Source organism: Protopterus annectens, chromosome 9.part0 (assembly GCF_019279795.1).
Source record: "Protopterus annectens isolate FY-2018-M chromosome 9.part0, PAN1.0, whole genome shotgun sequence".
NCBI lineage: Eukaryota > Metazoa > Chordata > Ceratodontiformes > Protopteridae > Protopterus > Protopterus annectens.
Window position 1 is genome coordinate 756,620,361 of NC_056743.1, and position 24,319 is coordinate 756,644,679.

A 24,319-nucleotide genomic window follows, 5' to 3' on the forward strand; every position below is an offset into this window, starting at 1 on the left:
GTGATGTCCTTTCATAGAATTCAAAGTTTTTGCTGTTGTTCACTCAAATTGCAAAGTTAGAAAACAAATCAGTGGCTTTTTGTATTGTGTGTGTTTATTGCTACTACGTAATAGCTGAAAAATAAATTCTTCTTAGATTCAAAGGAAAGTACCTCATTCAGAAATGTCAACCTCCATAAGAGCCATGACATTCCAGTCAAATAGGAATATAGTAATAAAAGTGAGCATAGGTTAAGTGAGATAAGAAGGGAAAGTTAGAACTTAAATGGGAGCTTAGAAATTACATTTCAAATATATATAAAAAATAAACAGAAAAAAACATGAAAGAAATAGCCATGCTAGAAAAGTATGCAATATATAAAGGGAAAGTTGATGTTTATTGCGGTATTAAATATAGATGGACTGTGTTAAGCAGATGAAAGTTTCATATTCTGAAAACTTAAACCTTCTCAGAGATTTAGAGTGCTATCCTATACAGTTATTAAAATGTCATTTAAAGAAAGAAAATTAGAGAAATATATGGGTAGAAAATTCATCGTTTTCTTTAGAGGGGATAAATATCATCGAATTTTTTAAATTTACCATCTCAGAATAGTAATAATGGGATATCAGACAATAAAAGGGCTTCAAAGATCAGCAAGCTGGACCTATATCAAGAAAAGAAAAGTGTGTTAGATAAAAGATTGTTAGCTTAACATTATAGTTGTGAGACTTAATAAATGGAGTGAGAACTGTAATTATATTGTGAGATCCTCTGAACAGACTGAAGGATCAGACATCAGCACATAAATTATTAATTGTAGTGAGACATGAAAATTACAAATATGTGATGAGAAGTGTATGTGAAGAGTTATAAATAGTAAACCCATTTGAGATGAGAAGAGCCATTAATAAAAAAAACAGGAAGATGTTCATAATGAAGAGCCCAAATGGAGAGATGAAAAGTCAGCAAACAAGGGAGAGTAGTAGTGCAGAAGTTGACTTCATTCTCAAGTCTTGGTGAGTATCTTCATGAGGTGGGCCCTGTTTTTCACAAAATCTCACCAAGTCGACATTGATTTATAGACTATATTTATATATCGTGGGCAGAAGTAAGTAAAAAACAAAATAGATAGCTAGGTGCACAAGACCCAGAATAAAAATGTGCTCAATCCTGGTAGGCGCACTGGTGCCAGGACTGGCAAAAATGACAGTGTAGCATCCTCAAAATACAGAAAAATCCCTACAATGGGGAAATAAGATGAAGTAACAGCCAGAGAGATTGAAACAAATTTAATAAAAGTCTCTAATTGGAAAACCCCAGGCCCACATGCAGTACCTAACTTTTGATTAAAAGTATTAACATCTTTGCACAAAGATTTAGCCATGACTAAAAACTATTTATATGCATACCCTAAACAGACACTAGCTTGGCTAACAGGTAAAGCAATGCTCCTACTTAAGAATGAACCTGCACGCTACCCCAAAAATTATAGACCAATAACTTGCCTTCCGATGACTTCTAAACTATACACTGGAATTGATGTCAACAGAGTTTATAGTCATTTTGAAGAAAACTCAATTATGGTAGTACAACAAAAGGGCAATAAAAGAAAGTCATAAGGAACAAAGGATGATTTGCTGTTAAATAAAGTCATAGTGGAGAACTGTAAAAAGGGGAAGAATCTAAGTATGGCATGGATTGACTACAAAAAAGAATTTGATAGCATCCCACAATCATGGATTAAAGCACGCTTACTCATACACCCTACACTGATTGACTACATTACACTGACTGTGAAACAGTGACAGACCACTTTGCAATTAAGCCATGATTAAGGAAAAATTATTATCCCAGGGATACAAATTCAAAGGGGGATATTCTGGGATGAATGACTGTCACTGTTGCTATTCTGCCTTGGCCTTAACCCATTAAGTTGTCTACTTAACAGCTTAGGCCATGGCTATAAATTGGGTCCTAGAAAACAATAAAGTTTAAAGACTTCTCATATTCTGTTTGTCAATTATTTAAAACTGTATAGCTCATCAAATCAGGAACTGAATGCACAGCTCCAGGTTGTCAAAACTTTTACAGATGATATTAGAATGTCATTTTGTCATGATAAATGTGCAAAAGCAACCTTTAAAGCAGGAAAACTGCAGCACCAGGAAGACATCAGTTTGGGACTAGAATGTGATATAAAAGAACTTGAGCAAGAGGAGGTGTATAAATACTTGGGAACTGATGAAGGATCAGAAAAAAACACGAACAAATGCAAATAAACCTTAGTAAGGAATACTTTAGAAGACTTACATTAATCCTGAAAACAGCATTGACATCTAGGAACAAAATCCAAGCTATCAACCAATTTGCTCTTCCTGTCATAACTTAGAGTTTTGAAGTGATTGACTGGCCCCAAAATGTATTGGATAGATTAGATATTAAAACAAGAAGGCTGCTTCTTGCTCACCAAATGATCTATAAAAATCAGTGCATACCAAGATGATATATTCCCTGTTCTGAAGGAAGAATGGGCATCCTTGAAATTGATTACATGTATAGGTCTACAATTGTGTGACTCCACACATATCTACTGACCTCACAAGACCCAAATGTAGTGAAAGTGTTGAAACATGAGGAGAATAAATTTAAGATGACATCTCTGCTTAATCTAGCCAAAGCTTATTGGCATCTAGCAGGAATGGAAATCAAACCAGAAGTAGATAAAAATCAGGCAGCAAATGAATGTGCCAAAAAAACAAAAGAATGAATATAAGATGAAGAACCAGATGAAAAGGCAAGAAATGTGGAAAATGCATAAATATATTTGCAAGTATAGAAAACTTCTAGAAGAACTTAATGTTGATCAGGAACGAACACAGGAATGGTTAAGGACAAGTGAATTCAAACCAAGAGATGAAAGGTTAATATTGGTGGCCCAAGATAACGGGCTATGTACACGCTGGTTTAGAAAGTCCATTGAGCATGTGGGATAAACAGACGAATGTAGGTTTTGTAAAACCGAACTGAAAACATTCGCACACCTCATTGCTGGTTGTGACCTACTAATGGCAGAAGGATTGTATACTGAAAGGCATAATAATGTGGCAAGACTGTTACACTGGCGATTGTGGAAACATTATGATACTGAAGTGGCTGAAAAACACTGGAAACATGAGCCACAGAGCATCATAGAAAATGATGAAGTCTACATCACATGGGATCATCCATTGCCAAGAATTCAAAAGACAGATGTTAGAAAACTGGATATAGTAATTCAAGAAAAGAAGACAAAAATAGCTTTGATCATTGAAATTGCCAAACCCAGTGACTACAATGTCAGACACAAAGTTATAAAATATCAGGATTTGCAAGCAGAAATGAGAGCAATGTGGAAGAAAGATGCCCAGGTATTTCCAGTAGTAGTAGAGCAATGGGTCTTATAAAAAGAAGTCTACAGTCATATTTAGATATGCTACCAATACATGTAACTCCATACAAATTGCAGAAGGAGTCATTACTGGACACGTTGCGGGTGCTGTGAAGAGCACTTTTGGCTGACATCAAAGAGTGAAACAATACTAATTTCATGAACTATAATTGTGCTTTGACTTAGGAATGGGGTCCATTCCCATCATGGTATTAAAAACCCAAATGACCTGGAGAGAATAAAAAAGAGATAGAGAATGAATCAGTTGGTAAGAGGTATGAGAGAGATAATAGGTTCATAGTATGAAACTAGGCTATTGGCCCAGATGCCCTTATAAGCCTAGTCAAGAATTTCACCCATGTTCTCTCAAAGTCACTACCTGTTTGCCCTGCCAGCAGGGACACAGGTGGAATCCCAGGGGTATATTTTCTGTTTCCCATACATTCATCCAGGTTCCTCTTAAAAAGGGCTAGAGAGGTATTCTGCTTGACATGGAGAGGGAGTCTATTCCACAGATGGGGGAGTCTTTGCGACACAAATCTATCCCGCCAACAATTTCTATTAATATCACAGACCAGGTTAAGGCCTTGTGTGCGGGTTGCATGAGTGGAATTTGCCTTATGGATATGCAGCAACTCCATCAAGGCTGGGTCTGAAATGGCCTTGTATGCCAGACACAGGTCACTTTTGAGCAGTCTGTATGAGACTGAGTAGAGGGACAAGGATTTTAGCCTATCAGTATAGGACAGGTATTTGAGACCCTGGATTTTCCTGGTCAGGAACCTCTGTGGTCTCTCCAACTGCTGTGTGTGCTTGGCAAGGTACATGCCAAAAGGGGAATTGTACTCAAACATGGGTCTGATAAGGGAGGAGTACAGGGATGTTATGACCTCCTTGTGCCCGAATGAAATTCCCTTACTTATGAAGTGGGCCATGTAGAAAGCCTTCCATACAACGGAGGCAACGTGGTTGTCAAAAGTCAGGTTGCGATCAACCTGGGTGCCCAATCCCTCACCACTGATTGCATGCTAAGTACATTGTTACTAATGTAATAATTAGTGGGGATGACATTTTCCCCAAAGGGGATAATGATGCATTTCATGGCATTCAGTTTGAGGCTATGCTTCTGGCACCAGTCATTGGTTTGTGTAAGGCCCTCTTGAAGGATGTTCACATCACTAGGGGAATTTAAGACAGCACCCAGCTTGCAGTCATCTGCAAACTTGATCAGCCACAGACCACTGGTTTTGGCTTGCACCTCAGAAAAATATATCCCAAACAGTAGAGGCCCTAAGACCGATCCCTGGGGTACACCATCATTACAGGTCTACTACTAGAGGTGGCTTTCCCTACTTTGACTGAATGGGTTCTATCAATGAGTCAGTTAGCTACCCAGATGGTAACATATGGGTTTATGCCTAGCTGGGAGAGTTTATCTATGATGTCTGAGTGGGGAATAGTGTGAAAGTCTTTGGCTAGCTCAAGATAGGCGGTGTTTACCGTCTTCCCCTGGTCCATGGCTTTGGAGACTGTTTTGAAGAAGTCGACCAAGTTTAACAGGCATGATCTCCCTTTGACAAAAAACAAACTGTGTGGGGTCAAGCATTTGGAGGTTCCCAATGTCTTTGTTTATAAGGTCCATGATAATGGGTTCCATGGCCTTGCAGATTAGGCTAGTGGGCCTATAATTGCCTGGGTTAGACGCTACACCTTTGTGTAGCAGGATGACAGTGTCTGTTCTACATTCAGCTGAGATGAAGCTGGTGCTCAGGCTTTGGTTGAATAGGGTGTCTAATGGAACTGAGAGCTCATGCCTGAGTTCATATAGGATACAGCCATGGATGTTATCGGGTCCCATGGAAACTGATTTTTTTTGCCTTTGAGCAGGCATTAAGGACCTACTCCCTGGTGATGAGGTGAGGGGTGGTAGGTGCTGGGGATGTCCTGGTTTACTGATGGGGGACAGGGGGAGTGAAGTTTTCACTGAACTTGTCTGCCAGCAGGTTGGCGATATCTATGGCATTTGTGTATGTGGTGTTATTGACCACCAGTTTAGAGCAAATGTGGGTGTTGCCTTTTTGACTGCGGACATACATGAAGAAGGCCTTGTGATTGTCCTTGGTGGATGTGGCCAATTTGGACTCAAAGTTAGCCTTAGAGGATTTTAACCAGTGACCTTGTTTACTTGTTCAGGCAAAGGAGAGATTGCTTCCAACTTGGCACCTGCTCCTTCTTGTCCCTGGACAACATTTTTTTTCCTTTTATTATAAAGTTTTTTTATTGATGCTGTGCACCAGAAACGTTTAATCTTCCTTGAGGAAGATGATTTGGTCCTGTCAGGTATTGCTGAGTCCATACAACTGTGTAGGCTTGGACATTAGTGCTAATTCCAACTGAAGGAATGGTGGCTGTGAAGCTGATTATACCTGCTCTGAGGAGATTGTAGTAAGCTTTGGAAAAGTTTTTTGCTGGACCCTGACAAAGGGGGGGGGGGGGGGCTGGGGAGATGTTGACTTCAAAATTGATCGTTTTATGGTCAGATAACAGAAACAGATGTAAAGTCCCTTGAAATCAAAGGGCAAAAAATCCAGGCTGAGAATGATTCCAAAATAACAGCAAAAAATCCACAGATATACGTGCAGGTACCAGTTTATTCACAGAAGACACAAGCGCTTTCACAATAGCTTCTTCAGGTGTAACTTCTCCATGAAAATACACACCTTATATACTCTACCTAATTAATCCAAACAATCAATTAACATACTAAAACATTTTTAAAAAGATATTACACCTAAAGACATAAATAAATAAATGTTACCTAACTGAAATGCATACATTTATAATGCAAGTACAATAAATAGTGGACAGTGAATTATAGTTGATAGTGAACTATACATGCATATATACGTATATAATTTTAAAAATATAAATATATATAAAAATATATTTATAAAAGTACAAAAAAAAAAAAAATATATATATATATATATATATATATATAGTTAAAATATACACATTTGTTTATATAAAATATATATATATATATATATATATATATATATATATATATATATATATATATACATACATAAGTAACAAAATTATAGAATCATAAATATATTTACATTTATATTTAAAAATTGTGAACATACTTAAAAATATATATATCAAAATTCATCTATTCAATGGTCTACTATGAAGTACAGGCTTGATAGGAAGGCATTCATTAAGGCCATGCCCAAAAGTAGACCTGAGCCTCACAATCCATTTCGCTTCAGTATCCTCAGTTCTAACCCTCATGTCACCACCTCTGCCATTCTCATATATAAGAGATAAAACTCTAAACTTGAATACATGGTCATCTCCCATAGCAGTAATATGTTTAGCTAGAGCATTAATTTTTGACTTCTTCCTAACATGATAAAGATGCTCCCTTATCCTTTCTCTAAGGGTTCTATCAGTTTTGCCTATATAAAAACAATGGTATGACTGACATTCTGCTAAATAAACCACATGTGAGCTGTCACATGTAGCACCTACCCTAAACTCAGTGGTTCTTCTAGTGTCAGGGTGGTGGAACAATAAACTCATATCTATAGATGAGCATTGTGAACAATGACCACAAGGTCATGTTCCTTTGAATATCACAGGTGGTTTTACATTTTTCACACAAAAAATGTAAAACCACCTGTGATATTCAAAGGAACACAACCTTGTGGTCATTGTTCACAATGCTCATCTATAGATATGAGTTTATTGTTCCACCACCCTGACACTAGAAGAACCACTGAGTTTAGGGTAGGTGCTACATGTGACAGCTCACATGTGGTTTATTTAGCAGAATGTCAGTCATGCCATTGTTTTTATATAGGCAAAACTGACAGAACCCTTAGAGAAAGGATAAGGGAGCATCTTTATCATGTTAGGAAGAAGTCAAAAATTAATGCTCTAGCTAAACATATTACTGCTATGGGAGATGACCATGTATTCAAGTTTAGAGTTTTATCTCTTATATATGAGAATAGCAGAGGTGGTGACATGAGGGTTAGAACTGAGGATACTGAAGCAAAATGGATTGTGAGGCTGAGGTCTACTTTTGGGCATGGCCTTAATGAATGCATTCCTATCAAGCCTGTACTTCGTAGTAGACAATTGAATAGTTGAATTTTGATATATATATTTTTAAGTATGTTCACAATTTTTAAATATAAATGTAAATATATTTATGATTCTATAATTTTGTTACTTATGTATATATATATATATATTTTATATAAACAAATGTGTATATTTTAACTATATATATATATATATATATATATATATATATATATATATATATATTTTTTTTTGTACTTTTATAAATATATTTTTATATATATTTATATTTTTAAAATTATACGTATATATACATGTATAGTTCACTATCAACTATAATTCACTGTCCACTATTTATTGTACTTGCATTATAAATGTATGCATTTCAGTTAGGTAACATTTATTTATTTATGTCTTTAGGTGTAATATCTTTTTAAAAATGTTTTAGTATGTTAATTGATTGTTTGGATTAATTAGGTAGAGTATATAAGGTGTGTATTTTCATGGAGAAGTTACACCTGAAGAAGCTATTGTGAAAGCGCTTGTGTCTTCTGTGAATAAACTGGTACCTGCACGTATATCTGTGGATTCTTTGCTGTTATTTTGGAATCATTCTCAGCCTGGATTTTTTGCCCTTTGATTTCAAGGGACTTTACATCTGTTTCTGTTATATTGCTGCATTTTGGCCTCTGTTTTTGCTGTTTTATGGTCAGATGTTACACGATAGGAGTGCTACAGTGGCTACTCATGTTGGTTAGGACAAGGTCCAGAATATTTTCACCTCTCGTAGGAGTGTTAACTAGCTGATCCAGTGCATTGGCATTGACAAAGTTGAGGAATCTCTGAGCATTCATGTTTGGGCTAGAATAGGTCTTCCACTCTATGGTTGGGTAGTTTGTCACCCAGTATCAGGGTAGAGTGCTGAATCTTGATGGATTTAACTAAGTCCAGATAGTTGGGGTGGGTGTCCTGAGTCATGTTTGGGGGCCAGTAGCTAGCTATGATTTGAATAGGTGTTTTGTCAACAGTTAACTGCACTTGGAGTGAACATCTTTCAAGAGAGCCTTACACAAACCAATGACTGGTGCCAGAAGCAGATATATCAGTTTAAAAACACGCAAACACAGACACACACACACACACACACACACACACACACACACACACACACACACACACCTCTCTCTATCTCTCTGTAGTGTGACATAATCCATAAATCAATATGTAAGGTGTTTATAAAAGAACTGAACACCAGCAGCCTAACCAACGCGGAACTTTATTAACAAAACAAAAACTATGAGATAGCACTTTTGTCTTGTATAAAAAACATCATTAGGACCACGAAACAGGAAGTAAAACCAATTATTAAAGAAGATTCAGAAACACACCCACAAAAACACCCAATCGGGTGAGTAATACCACTAAAACTCTGGAAAAATTTAATGAAACAGTGAATAAAGAAAAATAAAACTATTTACACTATTTACAACTTGGAAGCTCTAATTTTAAGTTCACTGTGATATAAATGGCATCATTAATTCCTGGCAAATGTGTGGCATCTAATCTAAGTTGCCACAACATTTCACAGTGCAGTAATTTGTTCTTCCAGTCCCCTATGTAGGCAGCTGCTTGTACTTGATCCAAAATAAAATAACTTGAATCTTTTACATTATAGCGTGGTCTCCCTTACTGAAAATTATGTTGCATACAGAAGTATCAAGATCAATCTTGATGAACTGCTGTTATTTGATATCATTACACATGAACTGTATGAGTTTCTTTCTGTAGCAAATCCAGTGGTTTCCACAATTTTTGGAATCCCAAAAGTGCATTTGAATGTTGAAGACCTTCCTTTAAGGCCCATTGTGGCCACCGGTGGCACTATTACAGAACCGGTGGTGAAGATTATAGATCAGAAACTGAAGAACATGTTTCACCAATTCCCACAAGTTATCAGTGATTCGTGGGACCTGCTGAACAAATTATGTTACTTCAGTGTTGATAGCATTTCTTAATTTCCCACTTGCAATGTATAAAACTTATTTTCAGTTGTCATCCATGAAGAGAGGTTGGAATTAATGGGCATTATCATGAAACATGTGAAAGGGGGCAAGTTTTATTGGTATTCTGAAAGGGTGGTATACATCCCAGTGTCAAGTGTTTTATGTAGGCAAAACAAACAATACCCTCAACAAAAGAATCTATCAGCATGTTTATAGTATACAGAAGGCTGATAGCAAGAATGCCCAGGCATTCTCTATCATGTCTAGGTTTTAAAAGATTCAATTATTTTATTTTCGAAGTAGTAGTTGTAAATAGTGTAATTAGTGTTATTCTTTCTGTATTCACTGTTTCTTTAAGATTTTCCCAGGTTTTAGTGGTTTCTGTCACCTGATCAGGTGTTTTTGTGGGTGTGTTTATGAATTTACTTTAAAAAACTGTTTTCACTTCCTGTTTCATGGTACTGATGATGCATTTTATACAAGACGAAAGTTTTAAACCATGATTGTTTTTATCTCCACATTTTTGTTTTATTAACATTTCTAGTTTGTTAGGCTGCTGCTGTTCAGCTCTTCTGTTTTGGATTAGTGTTTACATCATTACCAGCTTACTCTAAGATTTTTATGTATATAATCATATTTCTTGTTACTCTGACTTAAAAACATTTATCAGTGCAATCAAAGAAAATCCAATTTTTCCATATATTCTACAATTTACCAAGTCGTATTGTGCAGATTCTCTTCCTAGTTCAATATAATATACTTTAAATTAATGTAGAAACTCCCTGTGTTTAACAATATTTCTTAATCACCCTGTAAAGTAACCACTGCTTGATCAGCTAATTGTCTTAGAAGAAGTCATTTCCCATGACTCACAAAGAAAATGGTTTAGTCCACTTCTTTTCTGCTATTTAGATCATATATCATCCTCTCCTTTCCTGTCCGACCTCTATGACAGTTAACTAAACAATTTATTTTTAATTTTCCTGTTTTGCTAACTCAGAAGAAGAAATCTGTGTATACTAGCCCACATGTACGTACAATTTTTGGAGTTTGTATTAGCTTGACTAAGTAATGTTTAAGTACTAGTTAGATGAGCTACTTCAAGGCATACATTACATTGCTGTACCTATACTTACCAGGATAGTGAGATGTTACTTATTCCACCTGGTGAGTTAAATATTGATAACAGTGTACTTAGATGGTGAAGATCAATTTGTAGATGAAACAACAAAGTTATTTAGGTGTGGATACTTACAGGTATTACATGCATTAATAATCAGTGGTATTGATAAGTTTGGAATATGCTTTGATTTTCATCTGAAAATGGAAAATACATGAACGTGCTTTAGTGATAACTGAGGGTCTGTAGCACAAAGTAAATTACTTATAAATTATAAAATGGAATTACTGTAAAATAACAGCCTATTATTTTGTTTTTCATCTTTTGCTTGTCTTAATAACTTTTCTTGACTTAAGACAGAGACCAACAACTAATACATATAGCTCATTGCCTTTGGAATTGTGATCAATTCATAATTTTTTTTTTCTAATTATCAGATGCACAGTTTGTATAATTTGTCCAGATGTTGATTGAACACATAAAATATTTAGATGCATTATTTGTTTCAGACTATTTACTGCTGACATTGATTTAAGTAGAATGGGCTTTAGAGTTTAAGTTCACGTTACTTAAACAGTATTAAAATAGATTTATAGGTTCACAGATTTATACTAGGCTAACAACCAACAGGATCTTTACAAGTCTAGCTGTGTAACCCAATCCAGTTTTCCCCAGAGTTCTTTGGACACCTATATGGTGGTGGTATGTTAGGAAGGAGGTAGCTAAATGTTATGGGGGGGGTATTACTTGGGAATTAATTTACTTACTGTTGACCTCTGTCCATTAGGGACATGGGGGCAAACTGGGGGTGAATCTGCAATTTCACATCCAAAGATCAGTGTTTTGTTTGAATGTAGTCAGTGAATTCTGCTTCACATAGATTAGGAGCTTATTACATAACATGGAGATACTTTGAGGCATATGGCAGTCTCTGCAGCATGTACTATTTATGTAGCAGGAAAGTTCAGGTCCTTGTATCTAGTGTTTTAGTGCTGTTTGTTTTTGGAATGTGCAAAAAAAATCCATCAAAGGTGGATATGGTGATGTCTTATATGCGAGGAATATAATGCCTGTAGAAAACTGAGTACAGAAATGAGGCCTTAAGGTGATATGTGTAGGACAGGCTATTCATACTTTGGAATCTTATAGTGAGGAACCTTTAAGAGCATTCCATCTGTTGCAAGTGCCTGGTTAGGTACATCTCAAAAGGGGGCACTGATGGATCTGATAAGGGCTGAGTAGAGTGGTACTATAATTTCCTTGGACACGTTTGCCATACCCTTGCTTATGAGTTGGGCAACAGAGAATGATTTTCTTACTATCTTGGCTACATGTTGGTTGAAGTCCCGACTATTGTCTACCTATGTTCCCAGATTCCTAACTATCGGGTCAACCCTTAGAGGTGTTTTATCAGTGAAGTAATTAGCTTGGGTAGATGATTTCTCAAAGGACAGTATACTGCATTTCTTCTAGATGAGTTTTAGTCTGTGGCTTTGGAACCAGTCATTTGTTTGTGTTAGACCCTCTTGTGGGATATTGGTGTCATGGGTGGCATCTACCATAGCTTCCAATTTGCAATCATCTGTGAACTTGATGAGCTAGAGACCATTGACATTAGCCTTGACTTCCAGGAAGTACATACAAAAAGAGGAGCAGGCCAGATACAGAGCCATGGTGTACTCCACTGGTGACCAGACTCCTGGTGGAGGTGGTATCACAGACCTTGATTTGTTGGATCCCATCTGTGAGTTAGCCATCATTCCAGCAAGTTATATAGGGATTTATGCCTAGTTCTGAGAGTTGGTCAACAATAGTTCCACACAGGCAACAAACCATTATCTTCTCCTTGTCCAGTCTGGTGAGTGGGGTATCTGTGTCACACAGTGGAGTCCACAATGACAAGAGTATTAAGTAAGGTATATGCTTGCTTTATGGGCTTTGCACTTGGGTGACCATTAGAGTTTAGGTGCACAGACTATCAGTGGATAAACTAGAACTAATAAAATCAAGATAATGCCAAGATTAATCCACTGGAATCACTTTATTAGAAGCATGGTGACCTATCTTGCATGAATTTGGACTTCATCAGAATGCATTACAAACAAAAAAACAAGCCAGTTTATAGAAATCACAATTCCAAAAAGGTGATGTAATAAATATTACATCACCAACCATGTCAGTTAATTTTACAACTCAGGTTATAATTTTGCTGTCTTCTTTTTTAAACACTGCATATAGAGATATAACTGATGAGTCTTGGTGTTTTTCCTGAATTTAATTTGATAAATCTGAGCTGGCAAATCATTTCACAAAATTCTAATTCATTATCTTAATTACCACCTCTCAAAATTTTGAAGATTTTCTAAAATGAAAAAAAAATGAATTTATTAAAACTCACACAAACCTTTGTTTATTTAAGGGATTGCAGTTGTCATCATTCAGTGCTGTCAACATCTTTCCATCTTCTGGACATGAAATTCTTCACATATGCAAGTTGCTGAATTTAGAGTTTAGCATATTAGGAGCACAAAGCTACATTAATCAGAGTGTATTAAGATCAAGATATGGGTACCAATAACTGTAGTGTTATCAGATACAATAAGGTACTTAATAAGGGAATGGTTTAAAGATGGATACACGAGGACTTAATGACAGCTGATAACTCATCCTTGTACTTGAGACAGTCATTAAAGACTACTTTTAGACTATTCACCTTTGACACAAACTCCACATTGCTGCCTACAAAATGTTTTCTGTAGCATCTGCATTCCAAATTATGCAAACCAGTTATCCTGATATTAAGTTGATTACAGATACTCAACTAATACTTGCAGCCTATATCATATCTCCTGGAATGTAAGGCTGACAGAATCTTTAGTGAAGCAAAGGTATGTTATTAGCACACCAGAGGTAGCATATACTTCTTTAAAGGAGTTCTTCAAAGGTAATATACATAGAGTCAATGAAACAGTACACTATACAAGATATAGCATTGCTGTATACAGCAAACAAAGTAGAAAGACGAGGATAAATTAAATCAAGAAACCAATCTTTTTTATTGCTTAAAATGATAGAAAGCATCCTATTTGATGCCAGCTTTTGAGGTACTACACTATGCAGACTTATGTTTCCCAGGACTGTTTTATTATCTATTTTATTACATGCTAAAAAACATTAAGTGGGTCCAGTGCCAAATAGTTGTATGGATATGTCTGAGTTAGGATATCATTCATAACATTAGTGCGGGTTGTCCCCATACTAGGTCTGGACTAAAATCTTCACTGAAATACAAGATAGATATTATATTAATTGAGATTAAGATCTAACTTCTCCAGAATCTCACAAGTAAATATACATTTCAAGACTAGACAATAGTTGTCAAATCTGTCAGATCCAAAAATTGATTTTAATAATAGGAGTATCAGATGCCTCATTTAATGTTCTGGAAAAATGATTCTAGAGATTAAATAATTATTTGAGACAGGATATGATGCAACACATCCAAACTGGTTAAAACAAGCCTGTTGTCTGGTACATGCTAGAAACCAAGAGTATAAAATCATTATAATCAAGAAATAAAATCATAGTCAATATCCTGAATGTAATATCATCCACTAGATCACTGTACTCCTTATGTAAACATTTGAAAAAAAAAAAACTCAATCAGAACAAGACTGATGTTTCTGAAAAAATTATTTCCAGTTCAAAACAGTCAACACAAAAGCCCTTCCATGTGGCATTACAGGCTTATTGCACAGCCTCCCAATTACTTGGAAGGGAGTAACTGGTCAGTTTGAGGAAACAGAAGTCTCCTAAGACAATACAGGCTCACCTAGCTAAAGACTGTTGAATGTAGTAGATAGCATAATGCCCACCAAAGATATAGATGACATTTCCACAGGCCTTCACCTTCTATGCCTTAGTACACAGTGCTTTATTCAAGCCATTGCTCACATTAGACAAAATGAACCATGAGTATATGGTATGGGGCAATAAGGTACAGAGAAGATGTTAGGCCTTCAGTGCCTCTTTGTCTCGATGTAGTGACTTAACAGGATCAAAGCCTCATCAGAAGCTGTCTTGTAGACTATATCTTAGAGATGTGGGGGTTCAGAGACATCTTCACCAAAAATAGAATTATTCTGAAATTTAAGAAATTTAAAGCGAGCTATCACAATTTACTCTCATACAAAAGTTCTTCTAATTTCTGCCATAGCGTATCTGAAAGCAGTTACCCTTCAGTTTTTTCCTTTACTTTATAGTGGATATGCTGGCGGACCTGTTATGTGAAATAAACCTAATTACTATAGTGGCAAAAGGAGGTAATCCAGTATTGAGGGAGATTCAGCATGAGGTAGGGTTTGGGGATGACATACAAACCTGATGAAGGTAAGCAACCACATAATTTTTTTTTTTTTTTTTTTTGCAATTCTGCATAGTTTAGGTTAAATTGTTAATATATTTATTGCAAAGGATTGTTCTAAATCTATAAGAAAGAAATGCATAACACAAATGCCTAGACATAGAAAAGATGTATAATTTGTTCACAGGAGACAAAGATAAATTGAATGATTGTCTGTGGTTAATGGCTGCATTAGACCATAAATCTGGGGTAGCAAAAGGAAGTTGGTATTCTGGTTAGAAAAATATGTCTGTGCTTACTGAATGTGTTTCTGCTAGAGGATCGGATAGGTTGCTCTCCATAGATGGAGATTAGTTCTATATATTGTATAATTAAGCAATAACCCACGCCTGGGTGTGGGTAATGCTGGATTTACCCACGGTTGGTGTGGATTGGTCACAGTGGCGAAGCCCGAGTGGCCAAACAAAGACAACCATGGGTAAATCCAGCATTACCCACACCCAGAAGTGGATTATTGCTATTATACAATGACATTATTTAAGAAAAAAAATACTTACTTTTCTTAAATAATGGCATTGTATAATGCCTCCGTGCTGCCCTTCCCCAGCTGTCTGGTATTCTGCGGCAGTTCTGATGTACTGCGAATGCGTATGCATATGCTTACACAGTACATCAGAGCTGTGGGTGGAAGCAACGGAGAAAGCAAGATCTCCGTTGTTTTTTAGAAACTGTCTCACTATGTTAAACTCATTTAACATAGCGAGACAGCTTTAAAAAAAGCAACAGAGATCTTCCTTTCTCCATTGCTTTTTTTAAGGCTGTCTTTGGTTTAACATAGCGAGACAGCCTTAAAAAAAAGCAACAAAGAAAGAAAGATCTCTGTTGCTTTTTTTAAAGCTGTCTCACTATATTAAACTCCTTTAACATGGCGAGACAGTTTCTAAAAAGCAACAGAGATCTTCCTTTCTCCGTTGCTGTAAAAAAAAAAAAAAAAAAAAAAAGACATACTAATGGAAAAAGTCCGGGCGACCAAAGCTTTTTCCATTAGTATAAGTCTGATTTACAACGTGCACGTTTTGGAATATTAGTGGGGGTCTGTTGTATAATTCACAAAACCTATGGACTTAGTATGGTTAAACTGCAGTTTTCATCCTTTGTATAGACATCAGCATCCAGGCTACAGAGCTCTATTACTTGCTCAAAAACCTGTACTTGTAGTACTGAAAATGAAAGTTGTGATTACAGCTGGTAAGCCAGAGTTCAAATAGCATGTATTGCACTGGACTTCACAAGTAGGAAGGATAGACATGCCCATTAAAGAATATTGCCTCTGGCTGACCATGTCTACTACTACAAAATGCTCTGACCCCTTACAGTGGAAAATGATGGGTCTCCAAGAGAGAATGATGGTTAAGAGAGAAGATGGGCATAACCACTCAAGCTGGTGATGGTGGACCTTATCAGTAAATGTGGAGAGGCACTTATGCACAGTTAGCAGAGCGTGAGTGTTCCTTGTAGTGACATTAGAGTCCATATCACCTCTATGGATAGGGTCTAGGTCCTTAGTAGAAATGATAACACTTGCCATGAAATCAACAAAAGTGCAAAGTCTCTGCTATCTGCTAGGACGAAACACTCACCCAGGCAGCTTTATCTTGTAGATCTGATAGCTTCTTCATGATGGGGCTTTCCTCACTATTAGGGGTACATCAAACTCATGTTCAAATTAAATAAGGTTGGTGGCTGGAATGGCTGAAGGGTAAAAAGAAAATAAAAAGTTCTAATCCAGAGAGTAGGGAGGCACAATTTTCCCACTTTTAAGGCTTTTTCTTTTTTTTTCTCATCATGATTGCTGATCATCAATAGTTCTCCTGTTAGTCTTGGTTCATTTCTTGCCCTGTAAAAGGACATACCCAGTACTATATGGGGGCATGATCTGCCTTGAGAAACTGTTGTATAATTCAGGCATCCTTAAGGGTTGCCTGTTTCATCACTGACATCTCAGCAACTAAAAGCCTGCTGTTTCCTTGGACCTAACCCCTCCCCTGGTAGCTGATGCTTGTGTCACTACAGCCCTGTGCTTGTGTGCTCCTTGCCATTGTTAATTTGGATGGTTGTTGTCTATTATCTTCCTGCACTGCTGTGCTGCTTCAACCTCCATTCCAGCTCCAGAGCGTCAGCAAGCCTGCTGGAAAGTCACTGCTCTCCTACATTGGCAAACCTATATTATACTGCAAGGTCTATCAAGCTGTTATTCGAGATCATTTCACCTGTGTCACAGTCAGGGCTTTATCCTCCTATAGCATGGAACTGGCTAAATTTTTCCCATATTAAGTCAGCCCAAAGTGAAGAGGTTTGTAAAGAGTTACAAGTATCTGTAGACTGCTAAACACTAGCTTCTTGTATGAATTGATATAAAAAAACAGCACATGCACGTGAATAGTACTATTCACTCTCAGAAGAGCTTTTGTCATGTTTAGTTGGGAATTCATGTTTTAGCATGGCTCAGGGTCTTAGATCAGAATCTTCCATTCAAAGTCTTGATGAATGAAAGACTGTATTGTGAAGGGGATCATAGGAAAATGAAAGAGGCAGTGCTTCCACCCTCTCCAAGCCATTTATTTTGTTAATGGAAGGACCTGTATTAGAGTACGGTCTACTCTGTCCCAATTAGTGAAAGAAATAAAGGGAAAATGATTACTTCTGCTCTATGCAAATAATTGCATGTTGATTGGAGGCTTAAATGATGCTATTCTGCCACCCATTCTTGATTTATTTCATCAGTTTGGAAAGATTTCAGGCTAAAATTGAAGGACACAATCAGTTTGAGTTAGGCTACGGCATGAAAAGGGCAAAGAACAAAGTACTTCAGTTATTGAAATGGAATAGCCCACATATTTGCAGGTAGCTCATTCTCTACAAGACCCAATATCACGGAATCAAAAAACTTTGCAAACAAAAACAATTTGTCTCTGTTTGATTCCTAAGGTGCAGAAATACAATTCATGTTGTGGTAGAATCAAGGTTTTTCAGTAGTATGATGTTCCCTAATGTCTTGTATTTGACTAGGAACCTTCTAATTCCAGTAAACGACATTACCTTATTTAACCTTCAAACCTAGTTAGTTGATGCTGTATTTCAGACACTAGAAAGAAGAATCACTAGGTTTAGTGTATACACAAAACTCATCATGAAGTGGTGGGGGGGGGGGTGTATGCCTCGCTTTCCTAAGTTTGCATGAACCTTTTACCTTTTTAATTATCTCTAAAGTTGTGACTGGATGGAGAAGACTAATAAAGACCAAAGCCCATGTGCCCTGTCTGGGTGAAAACCTTCCAAAATTATGTAATGTAATGCGAAGGGGAGACCTTTACAAGGTTTAGGCCAAAATTTTGACTCTTGTCTATATCCACTTAATTAGCTATGGAAAACTGTTGAGAAAACTGTGTGGTATCACACTACTGATATGAAAGAGAATACAATGGATAACGCACTTGAAAGTCCATGCTTTTTGGGCCATAAGGCACATATTTGAGCACATAGGTAATCACTGGTACCTGCAGGTTACTTTATAAGTGTTTGCTGATCACATTGACTCACAAACAAGAAGTGGTCAGACATCCATGAGAGAAATGGGAGTTCTGTCAGCAGGGATCTGTGAGAAGGAGGGCCACTGTGATAATAAGGTCACTTCAGATATACCAGCACAACCTATGAGGACTAATATTATCAGAAGCTCAAAAGTCAGATGTTTGGGAGAGGATAGACTGCATAAAGAGCAAGAAAGAATACATGACCAATAAATGAGGCTGCTCCATGGATTGTACATTGCACCACATAAATAGTTTAAGTGGACAAGAAGGCTAAATATACTTGTTGGAGATGTGGTCAGCAAGAAAGGCAGATAACATCTATATTCCAATCCTGCCCTAGACCTGGGGTGAGATGAAAGAAAGCAATACGAATATGGGATGAGATATATGAAGAATGGCCCTTGTGAGAGTTACTACAGCAAAAACTGCAAAAGAATGGCTAATGAACATGGATATCCCTATAACTTTAAAAGAGCAGAACTTCTTAGGTTATTGGGTACATTACATTCATCTGTAAAAGGATATAGTATCACTATCATCAGCTGTAAAGAATGGGGAAGTATATTTATATGCTTTTCAATTCTAAAGGAAGCTTTTTATTCTAACATGTCATTTAAATGTGATACTTCTCTCAGTTTCTTTCCTTTTACTTTCTCTGTAATTATACTATAAGCCCACTTTTCCCTTACTTCCTGTTAACATTTCTGTTTTTATTATACTAAAATACCTTTAATTTCTCTGTAAACTGGTTAAAATTTCTCCATTAAATCATTGTCATATATCTTGCATCTATTCTTAACCAATGTTTTCATATTATGCCTAAGTTGGTATTATTACTTAAACTGTAGTTTTTTTTTTGTATTATTTTTAAAACCAGTAAAATTATCGTTCTTAAAATGCTTTGTAAATCATTGAAGCTTCCACTGAAAATGGGCTTCTACCAGAGATTTCTGGTAATTAAATTTCAAAAAATAAATAAATAAATAAATAATATATGTCCGTACATTATCAAGAAGTGCTACAGTTTACTTTTTACTTTCTTTTTATGTTGATGATCCCTTTTGTCTGATGATTGTTTGTAATTATTTGTTTTCTTAATTTAATAAAAAATAACACAAATAAAAAGATGGTGATCCTAAAATCATTTGCCATCCCATATTAAGTCCCCTCAAAGCACCCTGTAATATATAGAATGTAAGTCCAAAGTTGCGTACCCTATGATATATGTAAGTGAAAATTTGAAAATAACTGTTTAATAAATATTTTTTGAATGGTGTCATTTCCATTATTATAGATCTCAATAAGTTCATGTGGACCAGCTGCACTATCCTCTTCTAAGAGATGGTGTAAGATGTGGGGAGAATCAAATCAATATCCTAGGACTGTACCAGTCTTAGGCCAGTATGTGCTCTGACAGCCGCTTGACTGCCTTTTACCAAGTGAGTAGCTCTACCATCAAGCTCTGTGTGTGGGATCACTTATCTGAGAGATCAATTATTGACCACTTTGTGGTGGATAGTTGAGGTAACAATCTATGCTAACATGAATCCTGACATAATTCAAAGAAATAATTTTGCAAGGGTCACAATTTCCTTATCTGCCTAGATATTATTGTCGTCCAAAACTATCCAGTTAGGGCTAAGCAGTGATGAGTCAAGCCCATCAACTTCACACTGACAAATGAAATGTAGGGACGGATGTAGCCACAGTTAGATCTGACATCTATAACAACTCAAAGGAGGTGCTAAAGCCTGCTGAAGCCATGGCTGTCTGTGGGGAAGAACATTGAAACATAGCGTTTCCCTACTCTCATCTGTATGAGGGCGCAAGATAATGGGGGACATGGCAGACAAGCTATTCAGTAGAATAGACTGAAGTTATCTTTCACTTACAAATACCATGCCAAAAGGCCCTTGCCTTGTTGTCAGAAAGTCCTGTGGTGTGGAATATCTTGAGGGGAAAGGCTCTCCTGTAGTAGTTGGTTCGCTTTTTCCTAATGTCCCTGGGTCTTCTTGCTCCTGCAGGGCCCGGGTGCTATTGTCTGGAATCTTGTTACAAATGTTGAGCCTTGTTTTTAACATACTAATGTTGAGCCTTGATAGAAAGACAGGTACTCAGTTATCCTAATTAATGGATGATCTTTTATTGTCAGATGAGCACTGCTTAACTGACAGTCATCATTTTAGAATATACAACCTGTATCAGGACTCTAGGCAGTCAAATTGCCCTAAATGGCTATGATGAAAACTGGAATTCACATGTTCATTCCACAGGATGGCTAGAGAATGCATACAGGATGCTTCACACCATGGTTATATGCAAAAACTAGCATTACTAATGAGTCCTCTATGCCCCAATTCTCAAAAGGGTCCTTGTAGGTGGTGATGGCAACCACAATTATGGTTCTTTAAGAACCAGATCTTCCCGCAGGTGGAAAAACTATTTCTTGGTAAGACAAGCAGACAAAGTGCCAGTAAAATTTCCATGTCACACACTAATGGGAAAGTCAGTACCTGTAAAACCGAATAAAGACCAGAATTACAATAGCAGTACAGCAGCAGTATTGCGAGCCTTTGTTTTTTTTAAGTGAATAAGTAGAGTGACGGTAATTTAAATTTAAAACTGATGACTTACCAGTGCACAATTGTTTAAATGATTCAAAAATAGAATAAGGTCTGGTAGAAACAGGGGGTAAATCGTTATGCTATAAAACACCTAATATTATTAAAGGAGATAGTAGCTTTGTATAAAAGTAATAAGATATGTGCAGCAGATCACCTGAGCAAGTGCATAGAAATGTTAACTGATGATCAGAGCAGATATTTCAACAAGTAAGTAAAGTGATATATTTCTCACTTAAACAAGTGAAGTGGTATATGTCTCATGTAACAAATGAAGTGTTATGTCACATGAAAACAAGTGAAGTGGTATATGTCTCATGTAAACAAATGAAGTGTTATGTCACATGAAAACAAGTGAAGTGGTATATGTCTATGGCTCATGTAAAGAAGTGAAGTAGTGTACACCACCTTTAAACAAATGAAGTGGTATATGTCTATGGCTCATGTAAATAACTGAAGTGGCATATGTCTCATGTAAACAAGTGAAATGATTTACGATTCATGTAAACAAATAAAGTGGTATATGTCACATGTAAACAAGTGAAGTAGTATAAATCTATGGCTTATATAAACAAGTGAAGTGGTATATGTCACATGTAAACATGTGAAGTGGTATATGTTTATGGCTCATGTAAACAAGGGAAGTGGTATATGTCTCACTTAATCAAGTGATGTAGTATATGTCACATGTAAACAAGTGAAACAGTATTTGCCACATGTAAACAAATGAAGTGGTATATGTCTATGTCACATGTAAACAAGTGAAGTGGTATATGTCTCATATAAACAAATGAAGTGGTATATGCCACACATAAAACATGTGAATGAGTGAATGAACAAACAGTTCATATAGCAACACAGTATGCAATGCAAAAAATAAAAGTAAAGAAGGAACTCTTAGCAATAGGTGATACATGATGGAAGGCTATATATGTATTGGAAATGCAGAAGCAGATTTTGAACCTCATTTCAGTTTACAAATAAACGTCCAGCAGTGACTGAAAAAAAATAGGATCGAACTTAAAATTCCATGTCAGTTAAAAAGAAAGCAGTGATCCATGAACTTAAAAGAGCAAGAAAGCAAATTGCAATTATGCTGGCTATAATGAAGCCAAAGGGGTGGAGATTAAATCTGAATTAACCAATGACGATACAGGAAAATGGCATGTAAGACTAATGAAAAGAAACCAGAAATCATGGGATGTATCTGAAACAATATTTGAGTGAAAGTAAATAGGGCTAGAATTAAATGATATTTGTTCAATAAGAATATGAGATTCACAGGCATGGTGAAGGAACATAGGAAAGTACAGAAGCCACTCTGCAAATTCTGGAGATAATGCAGTACTGCTGCAATCTTTGTGATAGTATAAGGGAGAGGAAAGAACTGCTGCCGTAGTTCAAGAATCCAGAGATACTGAAACAAACCTTGCCATGTGGGCTTTATTTGTATTTGCTTTTTGGGATAGCGCACTAATCTCCACGGACCTTTTTCAGATTCTGCCTGGGAGCAGTGTCTGGTTTAGTAACTTGCTCAGGGTCACACAGTTAGGCAATGGAAGCTGAGGGAATCAAACCTTGCACCACTGTACCACAGAAAACAGCTCATTAACAGCTCCTTAATCCTCTATGCCAACTGCCAAATAAAAGCAGCAGTATCAAATCCAGTACTGCGTAAATAAATGAATATGGAATTATTGCTTTTCTTCCTGTCAGGCTGGCAATGTTGTCAGATCACCAGTGCTGCTCAGATCCAAAAGACTGTGTGAAATCTGCCAAAGCTAGATATTAAAACATGTAGGAAAATATCAATACAAGCATAACTGAAAATTCAAGAAACTGTAAATAAAGTGAACAGGCAGACAAATGTACTTATGTAAGTTTAAATCCCTCATGCTGCTGCAATCTGTAAGGTATGTGAAGTTAGTCATTAGCAAAGGAAGTCTTCAGTTTGTTACCTGATTTATTCAAGAGAATATGATATGACTTGCCCTCTGTCTTACCGTTTATTCAAACCATAGAACCTGTATAGAGGCACTGGCAACCATGAAAAGAAAGGCTAGAGTTAGTAGTAGCCCCAATGGAATGTCCAACCTGTTTATGAAGACCACACCCAAGTTTGTGACAGCTGAGTGGATTGCTCACAAGAAAAATATGTAATTCTGATGGAATTTGGACTAATATAGTGTGGTGGATAAAGTGAATCAAACCAGTGTTGAGCAGATTGAATAACATCCCTACAGGTGTCAAACTACCTTAGCAGCAGTCAGCAGATAAAGTAAAATATTCATATTTCTTACATATACAAAATAGACAAACTATGGTGAAGGACAACTAGAGTGTTTTACTTAAAACAGTGAGGAAACGGTGGGGTATGTGAGAAGAATTAAACTTATTGTTTATTACTTGATGTTTCCTGGTTAAAATGGTGATTTTACAGGTCTGTATCAGAATCTTGAAGAGGCATTTCAGCAAACACCTCTTCATCGACACATACTGAATGAACGCATTAAACCGCGATCATTCAGAACAGCAATTTCTTTCCCTGAGAAAGAAATCACTTAGCTGTCTGTTTTAGTTTGCTGTTTCTCTACTGTAGTGTGATCTTGGAGTTGGCATATTTAGTTAGGGGGGTTGTGGAGGGCACAGCCCCCCAGGTTTGGAGGTGTGGTGGGCGAAGCCCCCTCTTTGTTTTGTTTGAAGTGGTGTGTTTTGGTTTGAGGTCAAGCAATTTCTTTCCCAGGGAAAGAAATCTCTGTTCTGAACAATCGCAGTTTAGTGCATTTGTTTAGTGTGTTGATGAAGAGGCATTCGCTGAAATGCCTCTTCGACATTTTAATATAGACCCAATTTTATTACTTTAGCCACACCATCTTGAACTGAAACAATGGTATTGTTCAGTGACTTCAGAAAAGCATAGAGTTACACAGAATTATTTAACTGGACTGCCTTAGGAGTATAGAAGTACATGAGCAGTATGTAAGCAAACAATAATGCCTGACAAGGTGTGCGTTAATGCATAATTAATGCCTGCCCAGGAGTATTATGAGGCCCAACACCACAGGTGGAGGGCATCTGCACCCTTGAAGGGCATTGATTACACATTAACAT